The sequence below is a fragment of the Etheostoma spectabile genome, unplaced genomic scaffold (assembly GCF_008692095.1).
Source record: "Etheostoma spectabile isolate EspeVRDwgs_2016 unplaced genomic scaffold, UIUC_Espe_1.0 scaffold00018897, whole genome shotgun sequence".
Lineage (NCBI taxonomy): Eukaryota > Metazoa > Chordata > Actinopteri > Perciformes > Percidae > Etheostoma > Etheostoma spectabile.
In genome coordinates this window covers 16709-38977 of record NW_022604550.1, presented here as the reverse complement: position 1 = coordinate 38977, position 22269 = coordinate 16709, and the positions used below count along the sequence as shown (strand labels likewise).

The following is a 22269-nucleotide window of genomic DNA, read 5'->3' as shown; positions in this document are numbered from 1 at the left end:
AAGTAACATTGTCCACCATGGACAAGACAAATACTTCAAGATTGGCAATAACTAGAAATGATCAATCTACACATTTGTGAATATTTTTTCTGTGACTTCACGTTCAGAATACTGGTGTGTGAATATTTTCTACAAGTGCAAATTACAAATTTAGATTTTTTTTTACAAGCTCTCGTGTGTTTTTTCATTGTGTGACATCAAATTAAGATCACACGTGTGTGATTATTTTTGCAAGTGCAAATTTTATTTTACAAGTGCAAGTTTAAACATATAAGTTCAGATTTTTTTGTTCTGCAAGCTCTCACCTTTTGCCCCATATTCCCTTCATATGAGTCAGAGCCAGCAGCACTAAGGAAGAGCAGCCTCTCCTACGGCGAGTGGTGGCGACCCACGGGGAAACTTTGGTTTCCCAGTCAGTTCCAGTAGTACAGGTGAGAAAGTGGTGGATAAAACGAGGACTGTGGGTCGGCGTAGTTGGTACGTGAGTGGGAAATACATCCAACATGCTAACGCATATCCAACGCCATCACCCAGACATGCCAATCACTGGAACGAGACAAAAAAAACTGTCCAACGTCTCCTCCCTACAGTGGTTAACAAGCCTTTAGATCCAAATACAAATAGGGCCAAAAAAAAAATCACTGAATCAATCAGGATTTCCACGTCACCTTCAACGCCCCGTATCCACTCGTAGTAACCAGGCTTCAAGTATTTGCTGTATGTACTCAAACCTCGTTACAACACGCCATCCCGTCCACCGGGACTTCAGTGTACCGTTCCAACCCTTTAATACATGTCAATCAAGCTGAGCTTGTAAAGGCCATACAGTGATTAGTTAAGTGGAAACACCTGTGGGAGTGGAACATGGATGTGTAGAGATGGGCTTTCAAACAATGCACATTTTTGACATGTCAAAGTAGGAAAAGCAAAGGTAGAAATAAAGAGGAGTTATGGCTTAACAGTTTACATTTTTATACAGGACATAAGGCATGACAAAGTCAAGAAAGTAGATGTAACTGTCAAGCGTTTCTTTAGGCTGTGAGGTGTCCACACTTGAAGGACCAGACTTTGGATTTTACTCAAGGTATATTTTAATTCTGACCAGTTCATCAGGTACCAGGCCGGTATAGCAGAAGGTAAAAAACCTTTATACACAAAAGAAATGAAAACAATTAAATAGGTATTTTAACCAATGTGGATAAAGTGTTTAACCTATGAGTACATAAGTAGTTGCATATAAGTACATAAGTAGTTGCATATCAGAAGTTGAAGTAATAATAGTGATAACATAAAGTAATAATTCAATCTACACAGCTCTATAAAGAAGAAGAATACACCAATATCGGGGTGCAGTATTAACTAACAAACAGAGCATGTCTTAACTAACAAATGTACAGTAGTAAACCTAGTTCCTTTTCCTTTACCTATACAAAAAGGTACTTAGATTTGACACAGTGATAACCTTTTCACCCACAACAATACCCTAATCTATCAAACACCAAACATAAACAACCAAATAAGAGTCCATGTAAGCTTACCGATAGCCCGTCACAACCGAAATCCCATATCCTCACAGTGTCTGGCTTCTGCCGTCTTAGTCCAATGCACACCAGTCAAATGACTGATGCGCGTATTTGTAACACGTCTGATTGCCTGATTCAATCCACCTGGTCGATCGGGCGCGCGCAGTCACGTGCGGGCCCTCGAACAGGACGCGCACAGGAGCCATCTGCGGAGCGGCGTGCAGAGGAGACAGCGAGCAGGTGAAGGAAATGGATCGCCGACGGGAGACAGCCACACCCCCGCCAGATCAGCGAGACAGTAACCCTTTCAAGTAACCTAGTTCACCATGGACTAAACATACTTCAAGACTGACTATAACTTCAGTTAATTAGAAAGCTTACCATGTTTTATCACCTTCATTCATTTTAGTTTTCCATATATCTGCTACTACCACTCTGATCATATTCCCTTCCTCAATGCACCATAAAGAAGCAAAGAACAATCATCAATGACAGAGAGGATATGAAGTGAATCATTACCCTCTGTCAGCTTCATGCTCAGAAAGAAATATCATGACTCATCATCATCGTGGTTAGCGAGACCAAACACTTTAGAAACACATTCCTCAAGTCAGAAACTCTAGAAATGATCCCTGAAAGTATAGTCTTGGTTAGACTGGGGGGGGGGGAACTGCATCTCATTCACTGCAGGGTGATTGTCACTCAGGGTTCAGAGGGACAGAAGCTTACTTATTCTCTCCAATAAATGCTCCAGTCCTTTCTTTGTATTAATTGGTCTCAGAATGTTGCAGGTTAACCACCACTGTTGATTATTGGGTACAAAAAGCACTCAAGATATGTATATATATCATTTTTTTAAATGTCTCCAAATAATGTTAAAAGTTAGTTTTTGGTAATTTTTAGTATTCGCTGGTTTATTAAGTCAATTCGGCGATGACGTCACACTGGGGAGCGAAGTCTCAGCCTGGCACTAGAACTACGGCGACTGACTGGGATGAGGAAGAGGAGGAAAAGCCAGCAGCCAAATAATTATGAACCTGCCAGATCTGAGAGGTGTAATGGGAAAATTACATTTAACCAATGAGTTTCATATTAATTATTCATAATAAGATCTCCAATGCCTCTTAGAGTATATGACTTCTGTATCTGTCATCTGTGTGTCTTCTCCTTGATGGGAGACAACTGGGTTTGTTATGACTCCACACCATTTCCTTGAAGAATAGATGACGTGGAGCCTGACAGAAGCAGTTACCTAGAACGGTGTTCATTAGGGATGAGCGAGTACAGCATTATCTGTATCTGTATCTGTTTACCACATGAATTATCTGTATCCGGATCCGTACTCGGACTGGGCGGGGCCTAAACCGGAAGGGGTCAGATTTAACCCGGAAGTGGGTCGGGTTCTCTTGAAATGGGCGGGGCTTTAACCGGTATGTTATTTAAGCATGCAATTGATATAAGTTGATCAAAAATTGTTATATTTATTGCTGATTTGAAAACTATTTACATGACAGCTTCGAGCTTCAGATCAATGGTGTTGTCATGGTAACAAACAAACTATATACAGAACGTTTTGCAACAATTAATACAACACATGCTGTTGCAATTATGAAGTAAAATGTACTGAACAAGAGTTTTCATACTCAGTATAACTTTCTTTTTTTAACTTTAATTTTTTTATGATCAGTGTGATTTTTTTGTTTTGGTTCTTTTTTATTTTTTTTATTTCCACACCAGGTGTGTGTGTGTGTGTGTGTGTGTGTGTGTGTGTGTGAGTAAGAGAGAGAAAAACAGAGAGAGAGAGAGAGAAAGACAGATAAGTGGGGGGCGGGGGGGGCAGCTGACAGTAAAAAAAAACAAATCTCCGATGGCAGAGACGCAACAGGAGTCGCATTTAAACCAAGCAGCATGTCTGAAACCACGTTCACCAGAAATCTACTGGTTACTATGTAAGGACTACAACCCGAAGTTAAAAACAAACCTGAAGCTGAAGAAACCCTAAACGTTAACGGAACAGATCCGCAGACCCGACTGCCTGACGGAGCAGAGAGAGAGAGAGAGAGAGAGAGAGAGAGAGAGAGAGAGACAGATGTTCTCCATGTTCTGTGTGTGTGTGATTGATCCGAGCAGGTTTGTAGGCGGGGGGGGCGCTGTGTTATCACAGAACGCTGCGCGGCCAGTTGAGGAGTTTTATTCAATCCGAGTACGGATATTGACTCATATTACTCGGATAATACTTGTACTCGGCAAAAGTGCTTTATCCGTACCGGATACTCGTTTTCAGCCGAGTACTCGGCTCATCCCTACCAACTGGTCAAGGAACAGCAAGAGACTTGGTATTTAAGACTACAAACTGACTATGTGACAGATGTGTAAGCTGTCATGTCCTGCCTTCTGAAGCTCTAGCCAGGAGTCATTCCTCGCCTATAACATGCTTTTATCCAGATGTTTTTAAAAACTTTTTCACGTTGAGAATAAGAAGTGTATGTTTTAACAAATCTCATTTCAGTTGTGCAGGAGCGGGAACCAGTGAGTCCAGTGCGTGGGCTGGCTTTTGGCGAGCCTTCAACTGTTTACATAAAAGGAAGTCTAAGTTGCCCATACTTGACACTCACCCTCCTCCTGATGCAACTTGAGACGTGTTGTTCATGTCCAGGAGTTGTGCACATTGCTCGACAATATTCCCATTTAGGGTCAGGATTTCTCCTCCCATGCTGAACACAGCCTGAGCCAAGGACCGCTTTCCCTTCATGAGTAGTCCAACGTGTTTGCTGGGACTTCCTCGAGGCCTAAGCTGGTAGAAAAATCTCCCCGTCAGGGAATCAAACCCCATGTTCAGCGTGACAGGCGGAGATACTGTCCATTATACTAACGAGGAAAGCCCAACCTCTATTTTTGGCACATCAATCCACAGGTGGCACTATTCCAGCATTCATGACACAATGAATACATGTAAATATATTCAGGTTTACTATATATTTGCTGTCACTCAAATCCATGACAAAGCATCTGTGACTGAATTCAGTTTAAAATCTCTATGTGTCAAAAATGAACATGTCTAACAGCATTTTACAAGTTTACAATAAAATATGAATGGTGCATTTCCCCAAGAACATGCCCAAAAAATCATTTTTCATCAGTTACTGTAGTGTAGTGGTTCGCCTCACACGCGAAAGGTCCCTGTTTGAAACAGGGTGGAAAAACATTTCTTTATTCATGTTGACTTCGCACATTTAAACTCTGCTGAGTTGAACTCTAAATAACCTACACGGAAAAATATTCCCAACGTGAAATCATGGCCAGGCCTACCAAAGTTTCCATAGTGCAGTAGTCATCACATTCAGGAATTCAGGAATATCCTGTCTAAAATTGATGCAGAAAACTAGTCCATGCATTTGTTACTTTAAGCTGGATTACTGCAATTCTTTATTGTCAGGCTGCTCGAAAAAGTCCATAAAGACTCTTCAGCTGATCCAGAATGCTGCAACACGTGTTCTGACAGGAACCAGGAAAAGAGATCACATCTCTCCTGTTTTAGCTTCTCTGCACTGGCTTCCTGTAAAATCCAGAATAGAATTTAAAATCCTTCTTCTCACCTACAAAGCTCTTCATGTTCAGGCACCATCTTATCTTAAAGAGCTCAGAGTACCTTATTACTCCACCAGAGAACTGCGCTCCCAGAATGCAGGGTTATTTGTGGTTCCTAAAGTCTTCAAAAGTAGAATGGGAGCCAGAACGTTGAGCTATTAAACTCCTCTCCTGTGGATCCAGGTTCCAGTTTGGGTTCAGGAGGCAGACCTGATCCCCACTATTACTTTCTAAAAAATGCATATATTTGCTATGGTTAGGCCTCATATCCAAACTACTTTGGCAGATGTAGTAGTGTCGATGTAGCCTTGGTAAATATTAGCAGCTGGTAGATAAATCTCTACTTTTCGGAATTATTTCTTTTTGCTGAGACTTGTGAAAACATAATGTGGCCATGCTGACTGATCGTTTTCAGTGGTACAATTTAGACCCAATCAAGCATTGGTGATTCAGTGCTAAGATTGAGACCCTGCTCTGATTCCTGACCAATACAGCTTTGCTTTACTACTATTCGGAATTAGTCCTTGCACAAAAAGGGCATGTTTGTGTGAAGGCAAACAGCTAATTTCTGGTGATGTTAACCTTCAGATTTCAGTCATGCATGTTAGCTCCATTTTGGTTGTTGGTGCACTAGGCAGCACAAGACACTGTGATCCGTGTTTGATAGAAAATGGATAAAATTACCTTTTGTTGACACTTGTGAATCATAATGTGGCCATGCAGACTGATTTTTTCCAGTGGTGCAATTTAAAGCAAGTAAAGCATTGGTGGTTCAGTGGTAGATTCTCGCCTGCCACGCGGGAGACCGGGTCCGATACCCGGTTAATTCAATTTCCTTTACTAATATTCGGGATTAGCCCTTGCACGAAACGGGCATATTTGTGTTAACCATGACACGCGGGACAACAATGGGACGGTTGGGTTTAGGAAGCAATAACTGCACTTCTTTTTCCCACAGCCCTCTTTTTCAGAAGTGTGGGTAGCTCAGTCGGTAGAGCATCAGACTTTTAATCTGAGGGTCCAGGGTTCAAGTCCCTGTTCAGGCGTGCAGTTGCACATTTTGCTTGATGCCATGATAAATTGTACACTTTGGCAATCCTTAACACTTTCAGACACGTTGTATCATGTAAGTAACATGCACAAGTCTTTAAAAAGAAATGTGACTGTTTTTTATGCAGGTTTGCATCATAACAATGCGGGTGCTATCTCTAAATGAACAATGGGCAACCTACATCCATCTTGATGGCACCCAAATCTCTGTGCTGATCTCCCTGCTTGGATGGCAAGTCATCTGGTGGATTTTTCCGTCAAGAGGAAGCGGATCAAGAGGGAAAGTTGTTTTATTGTACCACTAGCAGTAAAGTTTATTTGTCTGGAGCCATAAAATTGCATTAGGTTATCAACGTTTTCAGCGAGAAAAGAAAACCACAGCTCAAGTCCCTGGTAAGGCGACAGCTTGATTGTGTGATATGTATGAAGTGCTCGCTATCATCATCTGTCATGCAGGTTTGCAGGATGTTCACAGTCTGATAGTCGCCATGATGAGTTGTGACTTTGAGCTTTTTAATTAACCTTTTTGGCCAATTTTCAACCAGTTTGTGCAATAACATTTGGTGTTGCATTGTGCAAATTATGGTCAACCCTCCTGCTGTCCAGAAGACTGTGATCATGGCAACAGCTCGATGGTCTTCATTTACTTGCACTTTAATCTGTAGTTCAGCAGATGGTTTTTTCCACAGTCACTTGCTTTTGAAGCCTGGGTAGCTCAGTTGGTAGAGCAACTAGATCAGACTTTTAATCTGAGGGTCCAGGGTTCAAGTCCCTGTTCAGGTGTAGAGTTGCATATTCTGCTAGATGAGTTGTCCATTTGACATGCTTGTACGGACATGGACAAATTCAGACACTATCATATCATGTGTGTTCCATGCGGAAGTCTTTAAAAAGAATTGTGGCTGTTTTTCAAGCAGGTTTGTATCATAACAATGTTGCTGGTAAGTCTAAATGAACAATGGGCCACCTACATCCATCTTGCTAGCACCCAAATCTCTGTACTCATCTCCCTGCTTGGATAGCATGTCCAAGGACATACCATTTATGGTCTATAACCCTTTTCATTGGTTTGTTACCACTCTTAAATAATTCTTTTCATTGTATCAATCTCAGAAATAACCAAAGAATGACAAATTTCATTCATGTGCTTGTGTTCAACCACCTGTCACTGTATTCTTAGCAGCAGTAGTGTTTTTTGCCCCATGTGAGGGTTGAACTCACAACCTTCAGATATGAGACTGACGCGCTGTCTACTGCGCCAACGAGGCTATGAAAGTATTGCAATGGTTTGCAAATTTCAGAAAAACTAACAATTTGGTCGTCAATCTTAATAAAAACAATGTATGTGGAGACCTATGTTCTCACACAAAGGCTAAGATCAACACTAGATGCTTTTTAATGACCCCATGAAAAGGGGAGACAAAAGACTGTGTGCAAAGGTTGTGTAAAGGGATTGTGGGTTCAAGTCCCATCTGAGATGAATTTCAGCAGTTTGGCACAATGGAAGTGTCATGAGGCCTCTGACCCAGAGGTTGATGGATTGAAACCATCCTCTGCTAACTCTCAATAACTCCCAATATATTCTCAGTTTTGAGGCCTCGCCTCTATTATTTATGACATGGCCAGACATAATCCGGCTAAGAAGCGGCACTTTTCAGAGGTGGGGATTTAAAGCCTGACATCCCAGGTGCTCTGGTGCAGCCAGATACCACCAGGCCCAGGGGAATATGCCGCCTAAGAAAAATGCAATCCTACCCGATGAGAAGAACAAACATTGTGAAAATAACGAAATATGAATACATAAACATATACGGGCATTAAACATATTGCTGCAGTCTCGGTCTTTGGATGGTATAGTAGCGCCCCGTCAGACATGTCACGATATCATGACGTTTAATTTACTATATAATAATTTTTGAGACAGGTCCTACTGAAGATCTGTTGGATCAGTCAGGATGGCCGAGCGGTCAAGGCGCTGCGTTCAGGTTGCAGTCTCTACTGGAGGTGTGGGTTCAAATCCCACTTCTGACAACTAGTATTTTCATTTGGAACTAATGTCTAAGAGTTGATATTGGGAATAAAGAACTTAGCAGTTCTTTGTATTTAAGAGGACATGAATGTGCATGAGAAACGCAATTCCAAGTGCAGCGTTTTGTGAGCATCTTATGTCAACACATGTTAAGTTCCTTAGGGGCCCGTAGTGGATGAAATGGTAAAACATTTGGCCCTGGATGCATAGAATTCCTGCCATATTGAGCGACAAAGTTTGGGTGTCCTGAAAAAAGGGTCTTGAACTCTATCTCGCCGACCTCTTTTTTTTACTGTTTCTTGTTATGTCACGGCAAGAAGTATTATGCTTTTGAGTCGTTTGTCCATCGCTACATCAGAATCAGAAATAAAAAAAACATCAAACATATGCAATCTCTTTGGCGCAATAGGTCAGCGCAGTCGGCTGTTAACCTAAAGGATGGTGGTTCAAGTCCACCCAGGGACGTTTGTTGCTTAAATAACCTGGAGTGAGCCAACTCTGGGATTTATCCTTCTTCAGGAGACCATAGAGCAGCCTGAAGATAACCCAAGTGGCCTTATGTCTATCAGAAGATACAGTTCTGGAAACCATGTACATATTAATCTTTACAGTCATCAGAGATGGGAATTAACGAAGTACAAATACTTTGTTAACAAAATAACGAAGTACAAACACTTCATTACTGTACTCAAGTAGATTTTGCGGATATTTTTACTTTCCTCTTTATTTTTTTTGGCGACTTTTTACTTTTACTCCTTACATTTTACCACAATATCGGTACTTTCTACTCCCTACATTTTACAAAATTGGCTTGTTACTTTAGTTTTGTGCTAAAGGTTTTCTATCAGGTGTGATTTGGAGTCCATGTCGGAGAATAGCGCGGACACGCACCTCACACCACGAGCAGCGCGCATGGCACACGGAGACAAAAGTGAGAGAAAAGAAAAAGAGATAAAGATAACCAGTTGAGATCGTGTGCGTCTTTGAGAACTGTAAGTCATATACCTGATGTTGTCAGTTCATGTAAGCCTGTTGTTGTATTGGTCTGTAGTTCTGGTACATTTAAAAGTTAGCTTGTTTACGTTCTTCTACTGTTGGCTAGGTTACACCTGGCTGTTGATTCGATATAATGGCGAATGTTGAACGTCCTTGCTCATTAAGATAATGTAATTAGTAGTTGGTTTATTGTTAGTATTTACTAGCATATATGATTCCTATACATTGTGTATGGTAGCCTTTACAATGTTGTTTATTTCTTTTATTACCACACACACATTCATAGCAGAGCTGCCCCCCCCCCCTGTTTATACTGATGATTGATTGTAATAAATCAACAGAGAGAAGTTGTCTCCATCTGTGTTTTAACAGACACACCTGGGCTGAAGTTGGAAACCAGAATCAGCTTTAAATCCAGTTCTAATCTAGTCCTCACTAAATTTCAAATAATTTCCCTGGAGTTACCATTACAAAATTGAATCTAATTAAATTGGAACATACACAGACTTCTCACAAAATCACACTTGAATTCATATCTTGCTACTCGGTCAGAATCTTATTAACCTGGAGTCCCAGTCTCTGTCAATATAAATAGGCTATATGTTTATATATGTTTTAGGCCTATTGGCAGACGGCCATTTAAAATGTAGGCAATGGCATATAAAGAATAAAGAATAAAGAGTCTTGTCTCCATGTCCACTGTAGTTTCTCAGTGTGCTCTCTAGTAACATGTGTCTGGTCCAGGGAGCTTTGTCATTCATAAGGCTACTTTTACTTTTATATTTTAAGTATATTGCTAAGCCTGTACAGATGGAGGAGAGATGAAATGTGTCAGTAATATAGGAGATTGTTGGCTGGAAGTTTGGAGATACTAATATGCATTACTTAAAAGGAGAAAACTAAAAATATTCTATGGTCATGTAAGTTTGTGTTTTCCAATAAAAAGATTGACTTGAGAATAATTACTTGGTCTATAAGTGATGCTCAGAGTTCCGACATGGCCCTTCTATGTTCACGTTAGTATGTGTTTTCCAATCAAAATTTGACTCGAGAATAATTAATTAGTCTATAAATGATGCTCAGAGGCCCCACATGGCCCTCACTTGGTTCGCAATGGGTCACCGCAGTTGGCTGTTAACTGAAAGGATGGTGGTTCAAGTCCACCCAGGGACGTTTGTTGCTTAAATAACCTGGAGTAAGCCAACTCTAGGGTTTATCATTCTGCAGGTGAATATAGAGCAGCCCAAAGATAACCCAAGTGGCCTTACCTTTATCTGAAGGTACAGTTCTGAAAACCATGTACTGTACATATTAATCTTTACGGTCATTGGTATGCAGGTCACTTGATGTAAGACAAGTCACTAATGAGCAACTATAGGCCAATATCAAACCTTCCGTTTTTAAGTAAAATCATTGAAAAAGTAGTCTTTCAACAACTCAACCATTTCTTGTCACTAAGCAACAGTTTTGATACCTTTCAGTCGGGTTTCCGACCACACCACAGCACTGAAACGGCTCTTGTCAAAGTCTTTAATGACATCCACCTTAACACAGATAGTGGCAAAATTTCAATCTTAGTATTACTTGATCTCAGTGCTGCATTTGACACGGTCGACCATGACATATTACTAGACCGATTGGAAAACTGGGTAGGACTTTCTGGCTTAGTACTAAACTGGTTTGAGTCCTACCTAAAGAATAGGGATTACTTTGTGTCAATAGGTAATTATACATCTGAGCGTACAAATATGACATGCGGAGTTCCGCAAGGCTCCATTCTGGGGCCTCTTCTGTTTAACATCTACATGCTTCCACTGGCTCAGATTATGGAGAAAAACAAAATAAGTTACCATAGTTATGCGGATGACACACAAATTTACATAACCTTATCGCCAGGGGACTATAGTCAAATACAAAAACTGACTAACTGCATCAAACAAATTAACGACTGGATGTGCCAGAACTTTCTGAATTAAATGAAGGAAAAACTGAGGTAGTTGTTTTTGGAAAAAAAGAGGAACGATTAAAAGTCTGCGCTCAGCTTCAAACAACAATGTTAAAAAACAGACAAAGCCAGAAATCTGGGTGTAGTCATGGACTCAGACCTAAACTTTAACAGCCACATTAAGACAATTACAAAGTCAGCCTACTATCACCTAAAGAACATATCAAGGGTTAAAGGACTTATGTGTCAACAGGACTTGAAAAACTGGTCCATGCTTTCATCTTCAGTAGACTTGACTACTGTAACGGGGTCTTTACAGGTCTCCCTAAAAAATCAATCAGACAGCTGCAGCTGATTCAGAACGCTGCTGCTCGAGTCCTCACTAAGACCAAGAGACTGGATCACATCACTCCAGTTCTGAAGTCTTTACACTGGCTTCCTGTGTCTCAAAGAATGATTTCAAAGTACTCTTGCTAGTTTATAATCCCTTAACGGTTTAGGTCCAAAATACATTTCTGATCTGCTACTACACTATGACCCCCCCAGACCTCTCAGGTCATCTGGGACAGGTCTACTTTCTGTCCCCAGAGTCAGAACTAAACAGGTGAAGCAGCTTTCAGTTTCAATGCTCCTCAATCTGGAATAAACTCCCAGAAACCTGTAGATCCGCTGCTACTCTCAGTTCTTTTAAATCAAGGCTGAAGACCTTTCTTTTTGATGCTGCCTTTCTTTAAATTAATGCTCATTTCTTTCTTATGCTGCACTGTAACTTTTATTCTTGTGTTTTATGTGTCCTAATGTTTCTATTTTGTTTTTAACTGTCTATTCATGTGTCTTATTGATTTTTAATGCTTATGACTTTTAACTGTTTGTACTTGTGTTTTATCTGTTTTAATGATTTTGTGTAAAGCACTTTGAATTGCCCTGTTGCTGAAATGTGCTATACAAATAAAGCTGCCTTGCCTTGCCTTGCCTTACAAGCAAATACATAAGGCCAGACAGAGACAAAAAGTGAGAGAAAAGAAAAAGAGACTAGCTGTCTAAAGGATAACCAGTTGAGATTGTGTGCGTCTTTGAGAACTGTAAGTCATATAACTGATGTTGTCAGTTCATTTAAACTAATGAGGAATAATTTGACAAATCAAAATCAAGTCCAGGAACTTATTCTTTCAAACATCACACCTGAGTCTCTCAAGTCATGACCATTCCCTGACTGGGAATCGAACCCAGGCCGTGGCGGTGAGAGCGCCAAATCCTAGCCACTAGACCATCAGGGAGTCACATCTATCAAATTTATCTTTGTAGATGTGAGTTTTCTTTTCACTTACTGGAATTACTCATATTGTTTTAGGCGAGGAATGGCGCCTGGCTAGAGCTTCAGAAGGAAGGCCATGACAGATTACACATCTGTCACATAGTCAGTTTGTATTCTTAAATACCAAGTCTCTTGCTGTTCCTTGACTAGTTGGCCCCCCCTGCTTTGCGTCGCTCCAGGTATGTAGAAAAAAAATCTGTTATGCACCTTTGCATTGCGCTAAAATGTCCAAATTTGGACCTGAATCCAACAATAACATTACTTGACACTCACATACATTGGTTTTCAGTTAAAAATGTTGGTTAGGGGTTTAGTTACTGCTTGAATTGTTATTGAGATGGAGGCAGATGAAGTGTTTATGACCCATCAATGATGACAAAAGGACACATCCTCTGTCGAGGGTCTGCTTTAAAGGAAATGGTCCTCTTTAAAACGTTAAACTAATGAGGGAGAATTTGACAAATCAACCAAAAACTTGCTCTTTTAAATCTGTATCTGTCAAGTCCTGACCATTCCCTGACCGGGAATTGAACCCCGGCCGCGAGGGCGCCAAATCCTAGCCATTAGACCATCAGAGAGTTACATCTATCAAATTTAATTTAACATATTGTTGGTTATATTGTTTTAGGCAAGAAATGACGCATGGCTAGAGATTTAGAAGGCAGTGGTGCAAAATGCAAAACTGCCTGTTTTGATTTAATTACATGGTAATAATACAAAAACAGAGGTGTAGTGATTACTTGGAAATGCTTCTGGTAGTTTCTGAAATAAAAACAATGAATCAGTGGTGGAAAATGCAAAACTACCTGTTTCTATTTTATTACGTAGTAAGACAGAGGTGTAGTGATTACCTGGAAATGCTTCTGGTAGTTACTGTCAAACAACATGAATCAGTGGTGGAAAATGCAAAACTGCCTGTTTCTATTTATACATGGTAATATTAGAATAACAGAGGTGCAGAGATTAGAGGTGCAGAGATTACCTGGAAATACTTACCATGAAATATGTCTTGTCCTTCACGCACGTAACGCTGTGCAATCTGACCAGCAGCTAAACACCTTCCACCATCAAGCACTCGCGACCGGGATCCTTGTAACACGTTTATTTGAGAAACAAAGGGTGAAACTGGGAGAAAACACAATGACCAGTTACTTAGATAGTATGAGTCACAGATATTAAACAAAGATAATTGTAAACAATATAACTACACAACAGGCTAGCAAAAATGTAAGATGAAATAAAGAAACATGTAATGTATTGTTATACAGTGTACGTAGTATAACCTATGTTGGGTATCTAAATAAACTAAGATATACTTACATGTGGCATTACCCAAAATAAAAGTGGCAAACTATCTTACTGAAGTATACCGTCAGTTAGGGCTGAACAATATTGTGTTTTAGCATTGACATCGCGATGTGCGCATGCGCGAAAGTCACATTGCAGGACGTTACGATGTTGACGTTAATACTTTTTTGCTGCTTGATAGAAAAGTAACCTTTCACCGTTTCTCCTTTACATGATTACTACCATCCGACCGTTCCCCTTTAAGACAGGTAGCCATGTGGGCAACGTGTGGATGTGACGTTAGTCCGACGGGGTTTGGTATGGGAAGTGAGGCTCTCCGTGTGTAGAAAAGTAGCCTACCGTTGGCAACAGCTGCCTCAGACACAGTGATGTCATAGTATTTGATGGGTAGTGAGTGACGCTACAGTAGTTGGGGTTTTATGTTCTCCTCAAATACAAACTAAACCCCCTGATTAATGCAACATAATCACAACATCTCCCAGCCATTTCCCACCGCAGAAAGCTGCAACCAGTCAGGCTAAAGCTAATATAGTTAGCTTAAAGAAACGAGCAGAAAGGCGCTACCAGCCAGGCTAAAGCTAAAATAGTTAGCTTAAAGAAACGAGCAGAAAGGCGCTACCAGCCAGGCTAAAGCTAAAATAGTTAGCTTAAAGAAACAAGCAGAAAGCTGCTACCAGCCAGGCTAAAGCTTATATAGTTAGCTTAAAGAAACAAGCAGAAAGCTGCTACCAGCCAGGCTAAAGCTAATACAACTAGCCCAAAGTAACAAGAGGCATGCAGGTCTGGTCAGTTTATCAAACTGACGAGCTGGCCTCGCTAGTCGACCACAACCTGAAATTTAGAAGAAGCAACATGCAGTCACTGTCATTCACGTTAGCCTGGATTGATTATTATATGAATCCAATGGTGTCATGCTAGTCAACCAGAGTATTTCTACCTGATGTCCCTCTCCAAAATCACTTCAGAAGAGTAATGTTAGTCACAGCGCTTACAGGGCTGCCAACTTTTCCCCAAACCTTGGAGTGAGATTTGGGGGGGCAACCCATATTTTGCCACGTACAAAGCAATTTTTTGGGGTCTTTATCCTTCAGGGTTTAAATTGTGATTTGTGATATGTGGGGGGGTGGGGTTCTCCCTAGGGGGGTCTGGGGGTATGCCCCCCCAGGAAAAAAAATTGAAAAATAAACCATTAAAGGGCACTTTCTGGAGAGTTTTTTTGCAAAAAAATGGAGAAATCAAGTCTTACATGATATGTGCAAAACTGTAGGGTTAAGAACCTTTGCATTGTTGTAGTATCAACAGGTTTTACGGCATTCAGCATTTACATTATATACATTATTAACTTCTTATGATATAAGAACTGACCCAGACAACGTGCAAAAACATAATGAACAACATGAAGAGACAGGAGCATATGTCAGCAACAGCTGAGAAGATTTGGGTCTGTGGGGAACAGGTCCAGGGGTCCCTGGTGTTGGGACAAGGGACCCAAAGTTAAATTAATGTTGAGGGATCAACTAAGACCACTGAAATTCTAAAGAATAAGAACCACTGATCTACATAAATTCTTATCCTTTAACCTTTGTGCCAAGGTTCAGTAATGTTTGGCCCTCATCCTCTGGGCCCCACTTACTGGATTTACTTTTTGGAGGAAAAAAGACTATTTGTTCATTTCATAAAACATCAAATTAATTATTTACAGTTACATTTAGAGATGCACCGAGGTTAGAGAAGCACAATAGTGGCCCAATGTTGCAGTATAGTATATATAGTATAGTGTATATATGTAGTATATATAGTATAGTATATATAGTATAGTATATATAGTATAGCTCAGATGTGTTTCACCAGATTTCTGCCCATGTTTACAACTTTGTGCACATTCAAAATATAACTCCTCCCATCTCTGTTGTCCGAGATTTGGAGAGTTGTAATATAGTCTGCTGTGCATGTCATTGCTCCGCTGATATGGTGGATCTCATTCAGACCGTCTGACAGACACAGACGCCCATTCGGGTCTCTGGTCTCTGACAAAGTTTAGAGGAGGCTGTACGCTGCGCATTATCGGAGGACTACACGGATGCAACGCGTCACTGTCCACAGCAGAGCAGGTCCACTAACATGAACTGAAGTTGCTACGCTACCAGCCGCGCTGCTCACCTCTATTGTTACAGAGAGAGTGGACACGAAGCGACGGACGGGTCTGTGATACTCAGAGCTCATACCTAAAGCCGGGGAAATGGGATGGATCGTAAAAAAATGTTCTCAGTTTGCGACAATTCGAAACTTTCACAGACAGGGAGCGCTCTTGAACCCCCTCACAGTCTCTGAAAGCACAACTAGTGGCTAAACAGATAAATCTATAGATAAACTCATCTATCAGAAATTTGACCGACCGGGTTGACACTTCAGCGTGAGAAATCGGGGGTGTGGCGTGTGAGCGTGTGAAACCAGTCAAATGCGTGTGTCTCACGGCCAATGCGTGAGAGTTGGCAGCCCTGCAGATCAGCCAGTTACTATCACTGCCGGTCACTTAACCGCAGTTTGAACCAATGTCAGTAGATCCGTCTCTGGGTTCTAAGCTGGAATCCGGGTTGAAGGTGCGGTGATAGTGAGTGGAGGAGTCGCGTGTCCAGTCTAAAAACCGTATTCCAACGGATGGCAGACCCCTCCCTTACCCTTTACCTGGCCAAGTGAGTTTGGTGAGGCCACTGTCATTTACCTCAGCAAGCAGGTTGGGCAGGGGCAGGTCTGTCCTGGACGCTAGGGTGGCTGCGGTTGTCTCTCTACCAGTGCCCAGCACTAGAGTAGAACTTAGGAGTTTTTTTCAGGCATGGCAGGTTACTATCGCGGTTTCTGCAAGAACTTCTTGGTAGCAACTCCTCTGACCGGGTTGTGTAGTCTTGTGGTTCCTTTAGTGTGGCATGATGAGTGCGACCATGCTTTTAACTCTAAGTCTCTTCTCTGTAGTGCTCATGCATTAACAAAAAGTCAAAATGTACTTTTGTACTTCTGTTTCACTTTTTCAAAAATAAATCTCCGCTCAAACATGACTCAGGTTTTTTCTTTTTGTGTTCAAATCAGGAAAAATATGTAATCTCCTACTTTTTGCCATATACTTAAAGCTTATTCTTGGTCAACTGAAAAAAAATAGAAATAAAAGATTGACAGACTGTGAAAAAGAGCAGAAATGACTAAATCCTGCAGAAAAGTGGGTCCCCAGCCCCCCCAGTGTCTGACCAATACTGTACTACTGACTTTAAGCATTTGCCATTGCAGCAGGTTTTGTATATTTATGAAGTCTTAATTTTAGCCGATATTAACCCAGTTAAGTTTGTGATTGAAATGTGAGCTGTAAACATGAAGTCTTACTAACACAATGTTTACACAGCTAAAAGGTATAACCAGTCAGACATTTATAAAAACACAGACTCTGCAAACACAAGATACAAACAAATAGCAGACATTTACATACAAAGTAGAATCTTAATTATTTTACTGCCTCTCTACCCTCTTCCATCATAGTGTTTTTGCAGCACTGCTAATGCCCCTGTTCTGCCTCAGAGTTAAGAATATTCTTATTCAAAGTGTTTTATGTAAGTTAATTAGGTGTTCTGTTATATGTAGTAAAGTACACGCAGGAATAGTTTTCATTGACCTTTATTTTGGAAAACATGATACGCTACGTGTTTTAAACAGTAGAAGAAGAGTTATGCCGGAGAAAACATGGTACTCGAGTTGGACACTGTATTGATTTTTCCCACGAAAGCATTGGCTGTAAGTTTAGTATTTATTTCTGTTATTACTACTTACATTATTCCTGTGGCTGTAAGCTAGTAAACGTTTCATTCATTCATCATTCAATGCATTATGTTTGTCGCGCTTCTCTGCTAGCGATGCTCTCTCGATGTTTATGCTAGCGCTATGTGTGTGTGAACGTAACGCTATTAGCTTACTTTGATGTGATGCTAGCGCCATGTGTGTGAATGGGTAGTTAGCACATTGTTCATGTGTAGTATATTCAGATATAGCTTAATAGGCTATAGCTATTGTTGTACAGGAGACTAAGCTTCTGTCTTTTTCTGTCTGTTTAGTTTTCACTCGTTAATGTCACCGCCTGAAGACAAAAAAGAGCAGGCGCTCGTCGTCCTGGCTCGTGAATTCGAGTTTGGCTTGCTGTTGATCTGTGTCAACGACTGGAAGTGCACACACACAGGGAGAACAGTATACCCCCTCTCTTCTCCGTCAGCCACTGCTCCATAGTCCTTTTCTTCAGGTCGGCTCTGGAGCACATCTCCCTGGTCTTCCTGTGGAACCTGTGGCCAGTGCCTCTGACCATGTGTCGGCCACACAGGGAACACATCCTCCATTTTGGAGGGAGCCCAAGACCTTCCCGTGTGACTTTCCACTTTTTATGATGTTTCCAGATGGTGGTCCGGGGTATACAGGACTTCACCCACTGCCTCAAAGTCATCCGTCCTGCGGCCGCCGTCTCGCAAAAGTAGTTTCCTCTGTAGCTAAAGTGTCCCTTGTGCCCCGCCGGACCACCAGAGGGGAAGTTTTGCTGCTGCTGTCTGTGGCTCTTCCTCCTTCACGCTGCTGGCTGGAAAAAGAACAAAACAGAAATGTTATTTAAAAACAAACCTTACAAAACAAAACCCAGCGGGCATCCTAACGGACACCTACAACAGATAATCAGTCGTCGGCCGTGGCCCTCTGCTCAGATAGCCACTGCTCTGGGTACTTCCCGCTGTTGAGCAGAAGTGCTTTCAGTTTCTGGCATGCCCATATTCACTTGTTTCGGACATGCCACACAGCTGGCAGGTGTATGCCTTCTTTTTGTGGAAAGGCCAGCCCTTCCTCCTGGCCTTTGCCTCCTCCAGGGACCTCTTCTTGTGCGGGAAACCCTGGGCTGAGCCTCCTCCTTCATGTCCCTGAGGAAGTCCTCCACAGAACGACCCGAGGCAGTGGCGCAAAGGTCTACACCATTATCCTTGGTATGCCCGTACGACCGGCGCTTGGGCGTTCCGCATTTGGAGCAGGGTAAAACTTTGGAAGTTTCCTCATTTTCTGGATGTCCTTACCCTTCCTCTTGGCTACGGCCACTGCCTCAACCCTCTTCTTACTCCTGTACTCTATGGACCTGGGGAGCTCCTCTCCCTCAGGGACAGGAGGGTAGTCCCTCACCCGCATCATGGTGCTGGGCCTCTGTTTCCTAGCTGTACGAGACAATGTACGAAAAGGAGCGTTTGTGCATCAGATGAGCAGGTGCCACTGAGCGGACAGCAGAGTAATGTGAAGAAGAACCCTAACCCACATTCCTCTCTACTCACGTTTAGTTTTCTTCCACTTCTTGACCTGATCTTCAGCGACCCAGTGCTTCTCCTGGCTGGATGTGGTACACAGATTCTGCATGTTCACACATACAACGAAGAAGAGGGGGGGTTACTTTGCAATGCATGTGAACGTTTAACATCGACACTATGGATGTATTTTATTAACCATCTCAGCATATCAATCCTAACTTTATTCTTCCCAGTCTGACTCGGACCAGGCTGGTCAGAGTCTGAAGAGATGACCACCACAGAGTCATCTTCACTCTCCAAACCAGAGGAGATCACGATGGCTGTGTTGGGCACGGGAGTCTGCATGGAAACACATATGAGTAAAAAAAAAAAAGAATAAGTTAGCCAGGATTCTATTGATGGGAACCCTTTGCTATGTGTTTGAAGGTCCAGCTGTGCAGAGAGCATCAGCATATGAAACGTACCTCTTCTTTCCTGATAGTGGTACCAGCCTGGTCCGAGTCAGAATCCTCTTAGTCCTCCTCACAGGTGAATCACCAGGACTTGGGGCGTGCGTGGACACAACACAAATCTAAATACATTTGATTGACTTTAGGTTACAGAATATTAAAGTACTTGTCTGTAGAAGCCGTCCTGCTGAGAAATACTACAACTCTACCTTTCTTTCTTTTGACATTAGCGCCAGGAGGCGCGAAGCCCGAGCAGCCTTGGTCTTCACGGCATCCTGCAGAGCCTCAGCGGTCCATCTGGCTGGGTGTGGGACTAGGATTCTGCTTGGACACACGCGCACACACAAATGTAAAAAAGAGGGGGAGTTACTTTGGTTTCTTTGCTATGTGTTTGAAGGTCCAACTGTCCAGAGAGCATCAGCATATGAAACTTACCTCTTTCTTAATTGTCAAAGTGGTACCAGCCTGATCGGAGTCAGAATCTGATGAGGGGGACACAACTGTCCTCACAGGAGAATAAGCAGGACTAGGGGCCTGCGTGGACACAGGAGGAGAGAAGCCCGAGCAGCCTTGGTCTCCTCGGCGTCCTGCAGAGCCTCCGCGGTCCAGCGCTCCACCTGGGTGGGTGTGGGATTGGGAGCCTGCATGGACACAGATGAAAGAATGAGGTGAGTGTCATTAAATGGATACCAGAGTGGATTACGGTTGAGTGTGTGAGTTAACATTAAATCAGGAAAGAAAGAGATGCTCTGTTCCAGACTGAAATCTTACCTTTTCTCTCTCTAGCTGCCAATTTGGACTTTGTCCCGCTATAGCGTCCTGGTCTTCTCAGAGGACATGATTCAGTTGGAAGTTCAAATGAAGAAAGTTTTCCAGAGTGAATTGAAAGACAGCTCTGAGGCTTTCACCTTTATTGTGGACCAGTCACCCCCCCCCCCCCCCCAAACCAATCAGAATTCTCCCTTTGTACCCTAACCCCACCCCATTTTAACACCTTGCTCCTCCATTGTGTTGGGCCGGACAGAAACAGGCTGGGGTTGAGGCGGCGGTGGCCGTATGAAACACACGAGGGAAGAGGTTATAGAGCAGACACAAATGGTGGGTGTGGTTGAATGATGGCTGACTGCTGCTGGACGCGGGGGCAGACAGAGGAAAGGCTGGAGGCACCTCTTTCCTCCTGTAGACCCCCTGGCCAGCTGTGTCCTCAGGGTCCTTGTAGACCAGGTGGTCGGCAGGCTCCTGTGGAGCCTCCAGCAGCTGCATGGCCTGGGGCAACGGGGTCGTGGCCACCATGGGCACAAAGGTGGAGGGAATGGCCTGCTGCAGCATCCTCCGCTCCATGGCCTTCCCTCTTTCACGACGTCAGACCGATAGCAGACAGACAGGCTTCAGTGTAAATCTCAGGAGGAAACCAAAGTGTTAATGCCTCACCAGTGAGTGTCAAGTTCTGGATCTGAAGCGGTTTATCCTCAGGGCCAGGCTGCTCCACGTTGGTTTACAACTGTCAAGTTCTCCTCTTGTTCAATTTCCAAAAGGACACAAGTACAACTCAAATTTCCAACTTAATCTTGGCTTTGTCAGATTATTGGTCTGTCAATAGATTAGTGGTCAATTAGTAGTAGATTAGGTTGTAAACCTTTAAAGACAGAACCAAAGTTAACATTTCAGACATTTTTAAATACATTTTAAATGCCTCCACCACTTAGACATTACACTTTGAATAAATTAAGACAATTTCATGAATCTTACAAGGTTGATAAAGTTAAAGCATTTGACAGAACTTAACATTTTACTATTTTGTATCTTACTCTTAATTTCTTTCAAACTCAAAATGATCATTATTTTAGCATAAATCCATTCAACTCAAATCCATTAATTAGGTCAATGCTGCAATGTGTGTCTTTAACCAAGCTACACAAATAAACATAAGAAGCCGTATTTCAAAACATCATGAAAGTAAATCAAACACTCCACCAACCATTGGCGTCTTTGGACTGAACTTGTGAGTTAACTTGGAGCGTCTTCCCTCTGCAGTTTGTTTGCCTGAATGACTGAGCACCTCCGTGTCTTAACAGGTGCTCCAAATCAGTGATAATGACTGATCAGGTGCAAAGCAGCCAGTTTGCTGCTGCTGGTGCACTCTGGGAAGTGCAGTTCTATGATAGAGCATCATTCCTGTGAATCAGCTTAACACACACATTTATTACCCAGCTTCTTCAGGACCAGGGCAGCTCTAAAGGGGGAGGACTGACATCAGTAAAGTAAGAGTCATGTAAGTTAAGTGTAATAAGTTCTCATATATAATACACTTGGTATTGTCATGTGACAGATAACACAAATAAAGGCATTCAATTTGTGCCTCCATAGTGCTTACGTAGACGCTGTCAGGAGTGGCTGGCTGTCTGTGGCCATGGTCCTGCTGCTCTCCCTCGGCCTGGGAGACAGCTGGAGGGGGGACCTCTGTGTCAGCGGGCAGGATCTTAAGTGACATTCAGAGAGAATGGGAGAGAACAGTGGATTAAAACATTAAAGTAAGAGAGGGTGTGTGTGTGTGTGTGTGTGTATGTTTGCACCCACCCTGTCAGCAGACGCTGGCGCTCCATAATCAGGGTCTGGCCTGGTTGTGTCTCTGTTTCAGAGGAGAGCCTCAATGCTGAAGAGCAGCTCCTCCCCAAAGCCCTCATCGACTGCGAGGCTCTCCTCAACTTCCTCCTGCTCTTCTTCCTCCTCCTCCAGCCGGAGGTCATCAGGGACATCAGG

The 22269-nt window shown here is 42.4% G+C and overlaps 2 non-coding genes across 2 annotated transcripts; both read right to left on the bottom strand.

The window, feature by feature from the left end:
- Positions 1-1952: 1952 nt before the first annotated feature.
- Positions 1953-2171, bottom strand: LOC116683120 (small nucleolar RNA U3). Its single transcript, XR_004330526.1, has one exon. It is a non-coding gene; the product is annotated as a small nucleolar RNA U3 (small nucleolar RNA).
- Positions 2172-12336: 10165 nt separating this feature from the next.
- trnae-cuc (transfer RNA glutamic acid (anticodon CUC)) lies at positions 12337-12408 on the bottom strand. The gene has a single exon. It is a non-coding gene; the product is annotated as a tRNA-Glu (tRNA).
- Positions 12409-22269: the final 9861 nt, after the last annotated feature.